At 47.9% G+C, this 12,263-nt stretch overlaps 1 long non-coding RNA gene across 1 annotated transcript in view; it reads left to right on the top strand.

The window, feature by feature from the left end:
• LOC141994512 (uncharacterized) overlaps positions 1-3,955 on the top strand; it is a 37,323-nt gene extending 33,368 nt beyond the window's left edge. Inside the window, exon 4 of the long non-coding RNA XR_012641150.1 lies at positions 3,322-3,955. This is a non-coding gene — a long non-coding RNA (uncharacterized LOC141994512). The remainder of the gene's footprint in view (positions 1-3,321) is intronic.
• The last annotated feature ends 8,308 nt before the right edge of the window (positions 3,956-12,263 follow it).

Here is a 12,263-nt window from a genome sequence, read left to right as displayed (position 1 = left end):
CTCCTTACCCAGGATTTATTTTGGGAGGGCCTTGAAGCTCGATAGGATTTGATTTCTTCAGCTACAGGATTTTGCCAGTATGAATGGCCAGAGGCCTCCAACGAAATATGAACCATAGTCCTAAAACCCTGTAAGTAGAGATGGACCTGAGCAAAAACCCTGGATCTCAAATGTTGGGAAACTTAGGCCCTGTCCACACTGGCAAGTTTCCATGCAGTAAAGCAGCTTTCTGTGCTGTAACTCCTGAGATGTACACACTGCCAAGCCACTTAATGGGCAGAAACTATGCAGATGCAGTGCTGTAAAAAAAAAAAAAAAAAAACACCCTGACGAGAGGCATACAGCTTTCTGTGTTGGGGCTACAGTGCCACTGTGCCAGTGTAGACACCGTGGCAATTACAGCGCTACGGTTGGCCTCCGGGAGGTGTCCCACAATGCCTGTTCTCGCCTCTCTGGTCATCGGTTTGAACTCTACTGCCCTGCCCTCATGTGACCAACCGTCAGCCCCACCCCGTACATGCCTTTGCAAATTTGAAAGTCCCCTTCCGAAAGTCCCCTCGGTGATGCGTGCAGTGGTCTCAGCACATCTTTCCAGGTGGCCAGGCCTGCTCCATGCACCAGGCATTCCCCACTTGGAGCAATGCCGAGCTGCTGGACCTCGTCAGCATTTGGGGAGAGGAGGCTGTCCTGTCCTAGCTGCGCTCTATCTGTAGAAATTATGATACCTACAGACAGATTTCATGATGCATGACAGAAAGGGGCCATGACCAGGACACACTGCAGTGCAGGGTCAAAGTGAAGGAGCTGCGGAATGCCTACCGCAAGGCGCAGGAGGCAAACCGCTGCTCCAGTGCAGCTCCCACAAGCTGCCGGTTCTACAAAGAGCTGGACGTGATACTCGGTGGCCACCCCACCTCCACTGCGAAGTCCCCTGTGGATATTTTGTTGGTTTCGTTGCCAGTCGAGAGTGCACCAAGCCAGGAGGAGGAAATCTTCGACAGGGATGGGGGGCGGACCCAGAGGCAGAGGATGACTCAGAGCCCAGAGATGCATGCAGCCAGGAGCTCTTTTCTACCCCAGAGGAGCCTAGCCAGTGTGACATTCCCCTCTGGTGTTGTCTGGACCAGTGATCTGCTAGGCCACTCCAATCCTTGACTCTGGGAGCCAGCCTTACCCTGCTCTGCTGTGAGAACCCCCACTCCTGGGCTGTTCACACATAGCCTCTGGCATGCAAGCTGCTCCCAGCTACTTGCAAGCGAATGACTCTAGCCAATATCTCCGGTCCCAGAAACAACCCTGGGAACCTCCGTCCTGCAGTGTCCAGTTATGCCCACTGGATGCTACAAGCTTGTATAAATTTCTCAGTTTAACAAAGAAATTTATATGTACCAGGCTTGTTCTCCCAAGGGGAGTCTCTGACACTGCAAACCAAATGCACCGCTTCAGGTAGAATAAACAAACAGATTTATTAACTATAAAGGTAGATTTAAGTGATTATAAGTCAAAGCATAACAAGTCAGATTTGGTCAAATGAAATAAAAGCAAAACGCATTCTAAGCTGATCTTAATACTTTCAATGTCCTTACAAAAAGAGCTGACCCTAGCTACTCTGGTGCCCTACGCAGTCCCCCCATAGGGGGGGCTCCAGGCCTCCGTGGGGGGGGGCGGGGCTGGCTTGTGGAACAGGGGGAACCACTCCACAGCACTCACTGGCGGCACAGCTGGGGCTGGGCCACTGCACTTCCCGCCACCAGTGAAAGTAGGCCCGGCCCTGCTCCACTCCTCAGGAGAGTGGGGGCAGGGTGGGGCTGGGGCAGAGCAGGGCCAGGAAGAGGCAGGGAAGGGGCTGGGTGGGGGCGGAGCAGAAAGGGGCAGAGCAGGGGCGGGGGCTTTAGGGAAGGGGTGAAGCAGTGGTGGGAAGAGGTGGGGTTGGGGTAGAGCAGGGGCGGGGAAGAGGCGGAGCAGGGGCTGGAACAGCACGCAGCTGTGCAGGGCACCAGGAAATTTGGTGCCCCAAATTTCCTGGTGCCCTATGCAGCTGCGTACTTTGCATATGGATAAGGACAGCCCTGCTTACAAACTTAGATGATTCTCACCACAGGCTGGCTGCTCTTCAGCCAGGCTCTCCCCTTTGATCAGCGCTTCAGTCGCTTGGTGGTGGTGTCTGCAGATGTAGAAGGAAGAGAGAGAGCATGGCAAAATGTCTCTCCCTTTTATCATGTCCTTTCTTTCCTCTTTACTTTATCTCCAGAGTCAGGTGAGCATTACCTCATCCCAGTTTCAAACTAACCAAAGGAAGGGGGTGACTGCCTCGAGAGTCTAACATATTCTTTTGTTGCTGCATGAGCCAGTGTCCATTGTTCCTGTGAGACTGGGCTGCATTTGTCCCATTCATGCCCTGACGACGTGTAAACTGCCTCTCTGTTCTCTCTGTAATGTCACTATAACAGCCATGCTCAGTGCATCATGACCCTTCCGAAGACACCCAACATGACAAACTTTGCATTGGATACCACACAATCATTTTATAAAGATGAACATGGGGGTGTAGGGTGTTTCCTCGAGGTACAGAGTGTCACCAGTCACAGCAGTCGGATCTTGGTGAAGCGCAAAGAGGAGAGGAGGCCCCTAGTAAGTGGATCTGATTTTAGGAATTGCTGAAGTGAGGAGCTGGGGGAAGGAGGGTTACAGAAAACAGGCTTGTCTCCCCCCGCATGCCTAGTCTGAGCGGCGGAACAGGCTGTTGATAGACTCCCTCACTTCACGGGAATCTCCCTCAGAGATCTCCAGGAAACTCTTGTGGAGATACTGGGCAATCCGCTGCCGCAGGTTCCTCGGCAGAGCTGCTTTGTTTCTTGCCCCATTAATGTTAACTTTCCCATGCCACTGTGCTGTCACGTGGGGGGGGGACCATTGCTGCACATAGGCGAGCCGCATAGGGGCCAGGGTGGAAGCCGCAGGCTTGGAGAAGACCCTCCCTTGATTCCCTGCTCATCCTCAGCAGCGTGATATCTTCCACAATGATCACCGCCTGTGGAAAGTGTGGGGACAGGAATGATTATCAGTCCCCCTCTCCCCCTCCAGTGCTGGCTCTCCCCAGGAGCCACGTGCCCAGTGTACAGCAGGGTCCGTGAAGAGTGATTTACCCTGCCCCTGTGGCTACTCACCATTTTGGGGGTCTTGTGGCTCATGTGTGATTGCCTGGGTCAGCCAGTTAGTGACAGGTGTGTGAGTACTTGCTGTGTTTTGAAGCACTTAATCAGTGCTGACTGTTTTGCAAACAATACTGCTTCTGTAAAATGTTGCATTTAAACTTCACAGAGATGACCTTCGGAGCACAGCCTCCCTCTTTGTTATCGGCGGCAGAACGGCTGCGCAGAATTAGAAAGTGGCCACGAAGAACTAAGGAGGACTTTCTCCGTGAGGTTATGATGCACTCCGAGAAACAGAAATTGAAGGAGTGGCGGGACAGTGAGAAGAGGGACCGAAAGGAGAATGCGGCACACCAGAAAGACGTCATGGAGCAGCTCTTAAACATTATGGCACGCCAAGTGGACACGCTCCAGGTGATACTAATTCTTCAAACCAAGCAGCTCCGCACCCACCCTCCCCTGCAGCCGCTGTCACAAAACTCTTTCCCATGTGCCCCCCCGCACACACACACACACACCGCCAACACACTCTTATCAACCTCCTGGCTCCACTCTCTACCTGCAGCATTCCACTCCTCCCTCCTCACAGTCCAGCAGTGTGGACTCCCACTACCCACTGCACTCAACACCCATCCCTCTACAGTTTGGCCCTGCTGAAATACAGCACCTGCTTCACTGAACTCCAAAGGAGAAGTTGGGGATGATCCCTGGACATACACAAATCTGTAGCCATTCCAGGACCCCTCTTCCTCTTGAGACCCTCCCATCCCCCTCCCTGCTGATGATTTTTTTCCTTTGACTCTCTCCTTCACTTGTTGCTTTTTAATAAAAGAATTGTGTTGGTCTGAAAGCAATCTTTATTCTATTAAGTGAAATCAAGAAGAGCGCTGCAAAGCAACATACAATTATGTTAAGCCCCTTTCTTGCATCATGTGCACCAATCACCTCCTAGCATTAAAAGCACTGCAATCCCGAGCATAGCAACAAATATTAGTGGCTTTCAGCTTCAAATTGCTGACTCAAGGCATCCCTGATCCTTATGGCCTCATGATGTGCCCCTCTAATGACTCTGGTCTCAGGCTACTCAAACTCAGCCTCCAGGCGCTGAGCCTCTGCAGTCCAGCCCTGAGTGAAGTGTTCATCCTTCCCTTCACAAATATTATGGAGCGTACAGCACGCGGCTATAAGCATAGGAATATTGTCTTTGGCCATGTCCAGCTTCCCATTCAGGTATGACCAGTGGGCTTTTAAACGGCCAAATGCACACTCAACAGTCATTCTGCACTTGCTCAACCTGTTGTTGAACTGCTCCTTGCTGCTATCAAGTTGCCCCATGTATGGCTTCATAAGCCACGGCATTAAGGGGTAAGCAGGGTCTTCCAGAATCACAATGGGCATTTTGACCTCCCCTACGGTGATTTTCTGGTCCAGGAAGAAAGTCCCTGGTTGCAGCTTCTTGAACAGGCCAGTGTTCTGAAAGATGCATGCATCATGCACCTTTCCAGACCAGCCTGCGTTAATGTTTGTGAAATGCCCACGATGATCCACAAGTGCCTGGAGAACCATTGAGAAATACCCCTTGCAATTAATGTACTCAGTGGCTAGGTGGTCTGGTGCCAGAATTGGAATGTGCTTGCCATATGTTGCCCCTCTGCAGTTAGGGAAGCCCATTTGTGCAAAGCAATCTACAATGTCACACACGTTGCCCAGAGTCATGGTCTTTTGGAGCAGGATACAATTAATGGCCCTCAACACTTGCATCAACATGACTCCAGCTGTCGACTTTCCCACTCCGAATTGGTTAGCGACTGATCGGTAGCAGTCTGGAGTAGCCAGCTTCCACAGTGCAATCGTCACGCACTTCTCCAGTGACAGGGCAGCTCTCGTTCTCGTGTCCTTGTGCCACAGGGCTGGGGTGAGCTCATCACACAGTCCCATGAATGTGGCTTTCCTCATCCAAAAGTTCTGCAGCCACTGCTCCTCATCCCAGACGTGCATCACGATGTGACCCCACCACTCAGTGCTTGTTTCCCGAGCCCCAGAGCGGTGTTCCATTGTGGTCAGCACCTCCGTGAATGCCACAAGCGATCTCGTGTCATGGCTACTACGTGTGGCGAGTGTGAATAACTCCACTGCCACTCGTGATGTGTTGGTCAGAGCGAGCAGCATACTGGTCAGCCGTTCGGGATCCATTCCTGCAGCCCGAAAGAGGCAGAGTGCGCAGTACACAAACCGTTGAAAGATGGCGCCAAATGTGGAATGAAGCACAGGGATTGCTGGGATGTGAAGCAATGGGTCATTGGGACCCTCCGCCTTCCCACAAGTCTTAGTGGCAAAAGAGCAAGAGATGCTCGGTGGGATAGCTGCCCAGAGTGCAGCACTCTGAATAGCGCTGCAAGTGTGAATACGCTATTGCACAGGCAGCTGTCGGTGTGAACACACAACAGCAGTTTCCCTTCAGCGCTCTCTGAGCAGCGCAGTAACTGCTGGCGCTGTTATTTTGCCCGTGTAGATGTGCCCTTAGATCTGAATATGAACCATCTCCCTTTGACCCACCTTTGGCTTGAGCAGCCTTTCTAGATCAAATTACCTGCATGGGGGTAAAATTTGCCAGGGTAAAACCAGTTGAAGCACTTTCTCCTCCCCCAAAGCAAATAAAATCTTTAAGGAACACCATATCTTAAACAATGTGTCCAGCCTGCATAGACTTTTTGGTAAGGTGGCCTCAGGCTTGCCAAGCTGTATACATTTTTCTTTGTTGCAATTGCTGCATGATGCTGAAAAGCAGGGAATAGCTTTTGTAAAGCTGAAAAGGAGATTTTTCAATTTGCAGGAATGAGTGTGTGAGGAAGGGGAAAAAAGGGTGCAGGGGGACAGTAGGTGAATGGTTTTGTAATGAGGTATAAGCCTTCTTCCCCTGACTCACTTTGCTTTAAGAAATTCTGACTGCTGATTGCACATACTCATCCTTTGGCAGAGATGTGCAGGGCAACACGTCCCTTGTTCTGGAAGTTGAACACTTTACACTGAGCTAACCGCCCTTCCCTCCTACTCCCTCCTTCCTTGTTCATAAAGGAGCTTTTAATTTGGTAATCAAAGGCTAAGTTTTCATAGCTGTAGTCTGTTCGAGGATGGACAACTATATTATGGCTACAAAGCACTATCTTCAGTAGATCAGGTATTTAGTTTTAAGTAGGGTTTATCTCTGATGTACTCTGAAAGTAAAGCTGGAACTGTTCTAACTGTGCACAAGATTATTTGAACATTTCAAAGTCTGGAAGCTCATTTTTTAGTTACAAAAGTTACTTGTGATCTACAAAGTTTTGGTTTGGGGCCAAAATTATGCTGTCAGAGTCTCTGATGAGTAAACATTACACTTTGTGCACAGATAGAACTTTCCCAACTTCATGTTCATTGTACATCGGAGGTGAAATTTGTTAAAACTTAGTATCAGTCTCTTGACGATCAGGCATTTTAGCAGAAGTGATTGTGCAGTTGGTTTCCTAGTGAAATTCCCCTACTGAGTAGCGTCATTTATCTCACTGTTGCTCTGAGTTTCAATGTGCAGGAAGTCCTCATGCTCCATAAACCCCTTGAGAAGAAACCTATTTCCTGGTGTCATGGCATGAATGCTTTTGAGATCCAGTTTGCCTCTCTTTTTATATGTGAAGAACTTAGGCTGTGAGACGTCATTCTAATTTCTGCACAAACCCTTGAATAAACTCTCAGACCACTTTGTCTTCATATTTCAAACTACACTCTATTTTTCATTTTAAAAACAAAAATGCTGAGAAAAAACTAGCTGGTAGACTCAATTCCCCCTTCGTTGTCATGCATGCGGTAACAGAACAGACTGTAGTGTCACCTTCAAAACCCAGCATTTCCTACACAGCCTCTGGCTTCTTCCCACTATCACTTAAAGTACCACTGGCTAGAGCTGGGAAGGTGCAATGCTTCCCTGCATTCTTCATGAACTGTAAAATACCATAGCAGGCAGCATAACGGTTTGAGGTCAGCTTGCTGAAGACAAGCTGGGGATTTGATACTGTGTGAGGGTGTGCAGAGAGAGAGTGTGTGTGGGACATGTCTGATTTTACAAATTACCAAATTAAAAGAACAAGGGTCCTGTGGCCTGAATGAACAGCCATCCCCCTACTTCACTCCGACCTCCCACTACTTGACATCTATTGATACTTCTACTGTGTTCAGAGGATCTAGACCTGTTTTATTTTTTTCCTCTTTAAAAACTGCATAGAGTTGTTTTATGTAACTCGCCCAGGCTGTGACTGTACACTTCATACCACTGCTCTTTGGTCATTTTCATTCACTTGTGAACAATTCTTTACGTACACCCATGATGAAAGAGGAAAAATCAGCTGACAACTAAGTCCCTGTTCCCTCTAGCGTATGACGGTGCCAGAGCCCATGGTGCGATGCATTGGGAACACTGGAGGCATTCTGTCACTGAACAGATGCAACAACTTCCTTGTGAAATATGTTGCATGCACTGTTGTATTCAATATCACTGTTAGGGTGGGAGTCTTTTTCAGAGGAAGAGCATTATGGTGCCAGCACCATACCCAATTTACTTCTAGGGATGTCCCTATTTTCTTTAAATGAGGAGACTCGGTGTGTACTACGTTTCTGTAAAGTGACCAAAGTCCCATTTTTTTCAACGGGTGGTTGTGGGAATTTGGAGCTACAGATGAGACCCTTGTTTTATTTTCGGTGGCTCCTTTCAGTAACCCACAGCAGGGGCTATTGCTGCAGGCCCTGAGAAGCAATTCTCTCAAACCCCTAGGTAGAGCAGCAACACTGTGACACAGTGGCTGGGGACAGTGCCAAGGGGCCACATCACTGTAGCCCTGTGGGTAGCATCATGGAGCCAGCCTGAGGAAGGCCTTAGTATCAGAGAGGAACCACCCAGGCTGGCAGGCATGGGACCCAGCCAGCAACGGTACTAACCCAGGGGGCAAGGAAAGAGGAGTAATAACAGGGAACAGGCTATCCACTGGATGGGGAATGACAGATGTCCTGTTTCCTTAGTGTGATCATCATTACAGTGCCATCTCCAGGGCTCTAAACTCAAGACTAGTCTTATTTAATGCCAAAGTGGGAAACTTAGACTTCCCCTGCAACTGCCTAATATGTCCAAAAAGTGAGACAAAGTTAGATGCATCTGCATTCAAACTTTCCAAAATTACCCTGCTTGTAACCGCTGCGTTTGGACTGGCTCCCGGTTGAGTCAGGGCCTGAGCCAATTTATAGGCCAAATACAAGTTATAAGTAACTTGCAAAAAGAGTACGAGGGAGGAAAAGAAGCATGCATCCCTTATCACAATAGTGCCTTTAATTTCTAACAGGCATAGGCTTGTGTTTTCTCTGTCCATACAACAACTAACTCAGTTAGACCAAGTACAGCTCAAAATACAAAGGAAACAGTTGGACAAATCAAATGAGCAGTTACTGTGCTTAAAATTACAAGATGCTGTTAATATATAATAAGCAAAATATGCTCCACATCAAAGAGAACTTTAAAATACAATCTAAAAGGCTACAACCTAAACCCAAACCATGTCAATACTGCATTGCAGAGCTCATTGAGGACAAATGAAAAGCCCAAACTGTGCCAAACTCCAAATGCTGACATGGTTACAGATGATACGGTCTGTGTGTTCAGGTCCAGTGGCACATGAAATGAATTTCAACTGCCAAGTGTTGGGGTGAAATCCCATAAAGCAGAATATGGCTACATTCCACAGGACCCAAATTCCACATTTCCTTAAACCACTTCCAAAGTGGACTAAACTAAAATAGAAAAAAATCTTATTCTGGAATTAGCAGGTCCACATGGGGAATTATTGCAGACAAGCCCTAACTTCCATACTCCTGGAAAGCCTCCCATTGAGAGATCATCTGCTGTGAAGGACCATTTCTTCCTGGACCCTGAGGATGTTGCAAGAGTCATTTGTAGCCATCTTGACTTGCAAAAGTAAAAGGAACAAGTTGATAGAGAACCCTGGCTTTTTTATTTATTTTTTTGTATAATCATGTTATGAATCCACCTGAGGACCATAAAACTAGGACTAAAACAGCTGGAAATCCTAGTTGCGTCATAGTTAATCAGTGATTCCCAGCAAGAGCAGGCTTTTCTTAAGGTGTGCCACTATTAACTTACTTGTTTCTGCATGCAGGTAGCCCATAACGTATATCTATTAGCATAACCTTTAACCCTCTATGACGTAGCCTCATTCTAAGCCTATCACCAAGTGGATAACACGTATATCTTCTTTTGATGAGGAAGTATGCAATTATTCATAGTATGACAAGAGTCTGGCAAATTAAACCTGAAGTTGCAGAGGCAAGTCTGTTCTCTTTGTTTAGTAGGGCCCTGAGTTGTTGCTAAAGCCATTAACTTTGGGGGTTCTTTTTTTTTTCTTTGTTTGTTTGAGAGTATTGATTATTTGTATTGGGGCCATGGACTAGGACCTCATTATCTTAGATCAGTGGTCCCCAAACTGTGGGGCATGGGGTATGGAGGAAAGTTTGAGGGGCGCAGCAAGGCCCAGGCCAGTCCCCAGGCAGGGAGAGTAGTGGGAGAGTACTACCCAGTCCCACTCCATCCCCAGCTCCACCCCCAGCCAAGGCCCCAGCTTTGACTCCCAGCTCCAACCACAGCGCAGCCCCTGGCTGTGGCTCTGGCCTCGGCTGCAGCTCCAGTCAGAGCTCTGGCCCCCTGCTCCCGGCCCCGAGGGCACAGACTGATTACATGAGGAGGGGGCCATGACGTAAAATGTTTGGGGACCACTGCCCTAGATGCTGTATAAACAGAACAGAAAAGACAGCCCCTGCCCCAAAGAGCTTACAATCAAAGTATGAGACAAGAAACAACAACAGGAAAGAGACAGATAGCTGGGGAAGCACAAGGACACAACGAGGCACTATTACTTTAACAATTTTACTTTGTTCATCATGCCCAAGAGCATATACCATTAGCCGGTGGGATAGGGCTGGGAAGGGAAGCTGCAGTGTGATATTGTACATGATAGGGGATGTGCAACAGGAGATTGTGTAATTTACAGTGGAATTAAAAGTCCCTGGAAGGGTGTTGGTTCTGCTGCTTTTGAGGCCCATGTGCTAGTGTAATGCTGGATGTGGTAACGTGGTACAGAGGTGGCCATTTTACAGTTAAAGCGTTACATGTATCTTGTCGTATAATCACATCTGAATCATGAAGTCTAACACACCAGCAACAAGATATACTTTTGTATGGCACAATTCCTCCAAGATGGTGCCAACCAGTCTCTCCCCTGAGTCTCTTTTCAATTTGCTATGCTTTCCATTTCCAGATTAGCAGCTTTGAAAGAATCTGCTCCCAGCTCTTGCAGCTGCTGAAATCACAGATAGCTACTTCTCATTTGGGGAAGAGGCAGGCAAAATACCCCTGAAGGAAGGGCTGGGCTGGGCTGGGCACACCACAGAGGTATTCCGGCCACCATGGGCAGCATGTGAACTGCCGGCTGGGGGAGGCTAGCTCCCAGCCCCGCCCCCTCCGTACTGCCCCCCACTGGAGCCCAGAGCCTCCCCGCACCGCAGCTGCCAGTCCCCACCACAAGCTAGCACCCCCAGCACCGGGAGGGTGGGCAGTGCAGCCACGGCCCCAGAGAGCTGGAAAGGTGGGTGGCACAGCCCCAGCCACGGAGTGCCAGGAGGGCAGGCAGCTCGGCCACAGCCCCGGAGTGCCAGGTGGGCATCGTGATCCCAGCGCCAGCCCTAGCCGGGGCCATGACACAGGGACAGGGGAACTGGCAGGACAGGGCCTGTGAATAGAGTGTGAGTGGGGCCATGCCTGACTGTTTGGGGAAGCACAGCCTCCCCCAGCCTATGATACCTGCTGCCCATTCCTGTCACCACAACATCTATCTATTTTGATTTGTTCTGCCTTGCCAAGTGTTGCTGAGAGTGGTTCTCGGATGCTTGCGTCTGCTTCTAAATGGGGGACAAAGTGAGAGAGAGCACTTGTCCCGCTATGCCAAACCTTAGTTGATTTGCAGCGCTTCTCTCAAACAAAAGCACTAGTATCCGTAACCTTTATATCTCTCTCAGATTTTGCTCTCAGTAGAAAATGTTCTCTTATGAAACTATGATCTCCCCACTTGCCTTTCAGATAGCTCGGCCTTTTACAGATTAAAAGTAATTACCCTGACATTTTATTTCCTGAGTAGATTCATTCATTTCCTTTCAGTACCTTTTTAGGCTTTGGTTATTCAATTTTTGGGGGTTAAACAACCCAATGTGATCTGGGTTGAATAATCAGTAAATTGGAGCATGGTGTAGGGTGGTGGTTCTCTCAAAGATTCTGTGTTACCGTTTAAATTATTAGAGTAATTGGGATTTTTTTCAGTGCTGTGTCAGAGGACAAACTAATTCTTTCATTCCAGTTGTAATTAAACATTGCTTTTTCCCCTCTTCGCTTGTTCCCTCAGGCGACTTTGATTTCTTACAAATGCATTATTTAATGTAAGATGTTAATTAAGTAGATGGAGTGTTGTCTAGTGGTTATAACAAAGGATTTGGAATCAGGTCTCTGAGTTTTCTTCCCAACTCTGGTAGCGACTTCCTTTGGAACTTTGGGCAATCCACTTAAATGCCCTAGAAGTACCAGTCTATAATATGCATAATTGCATAGATCATACCAGACTTGATTATTCAACATTTCTAAAGTGCTCTTTGACCTTCATGTGAGAAATGCAAAGTATGATTGTTATGATTCACACAGACTAAATCAATCCTTGCTGCTTTTTCATGGAATGTCACTGATCTCTCATAGACACTTCCTGCCCTGGAAAATCCTTCACTATGGAAAAGGTCTGTAGATTAGCTTTCAGGTGTTTTCTAACTTTATGTGGATTATTTCTTTTCTTTTCAAAGCTTCGTCTTGACCCACAAGAAATTCCTTCTAAAAACAAAAAAGCCTGCATTAAGTGCAATGCTGGTGTCAGAACACTCATTTTGCTTGAGTCTCTGTATAGGAAATGTTTCCAAATATGTGTTCAGTGAAGATGCAGTACCAAGTCTTTTGTTTCTCTTCACAACAAATTAGATTTTCCC

This window comes from Natator depressus, chromosome 10 (genome assembly GCF_965152275.1).
Source record: "Natator depressus isolate rNatDep1 chromosome 10, rNatDep2.hap1, whole genome shotgun sequence".
NCBI lineage: Eukaryota > Metazoa > Chordata > Testudines > Cheloniidae > Natator > Natator depressus.
Note: the sequence above shows the minus strand (reverse complement) of the source record. Positions and strands in the feature narration are given on the sequence as shown.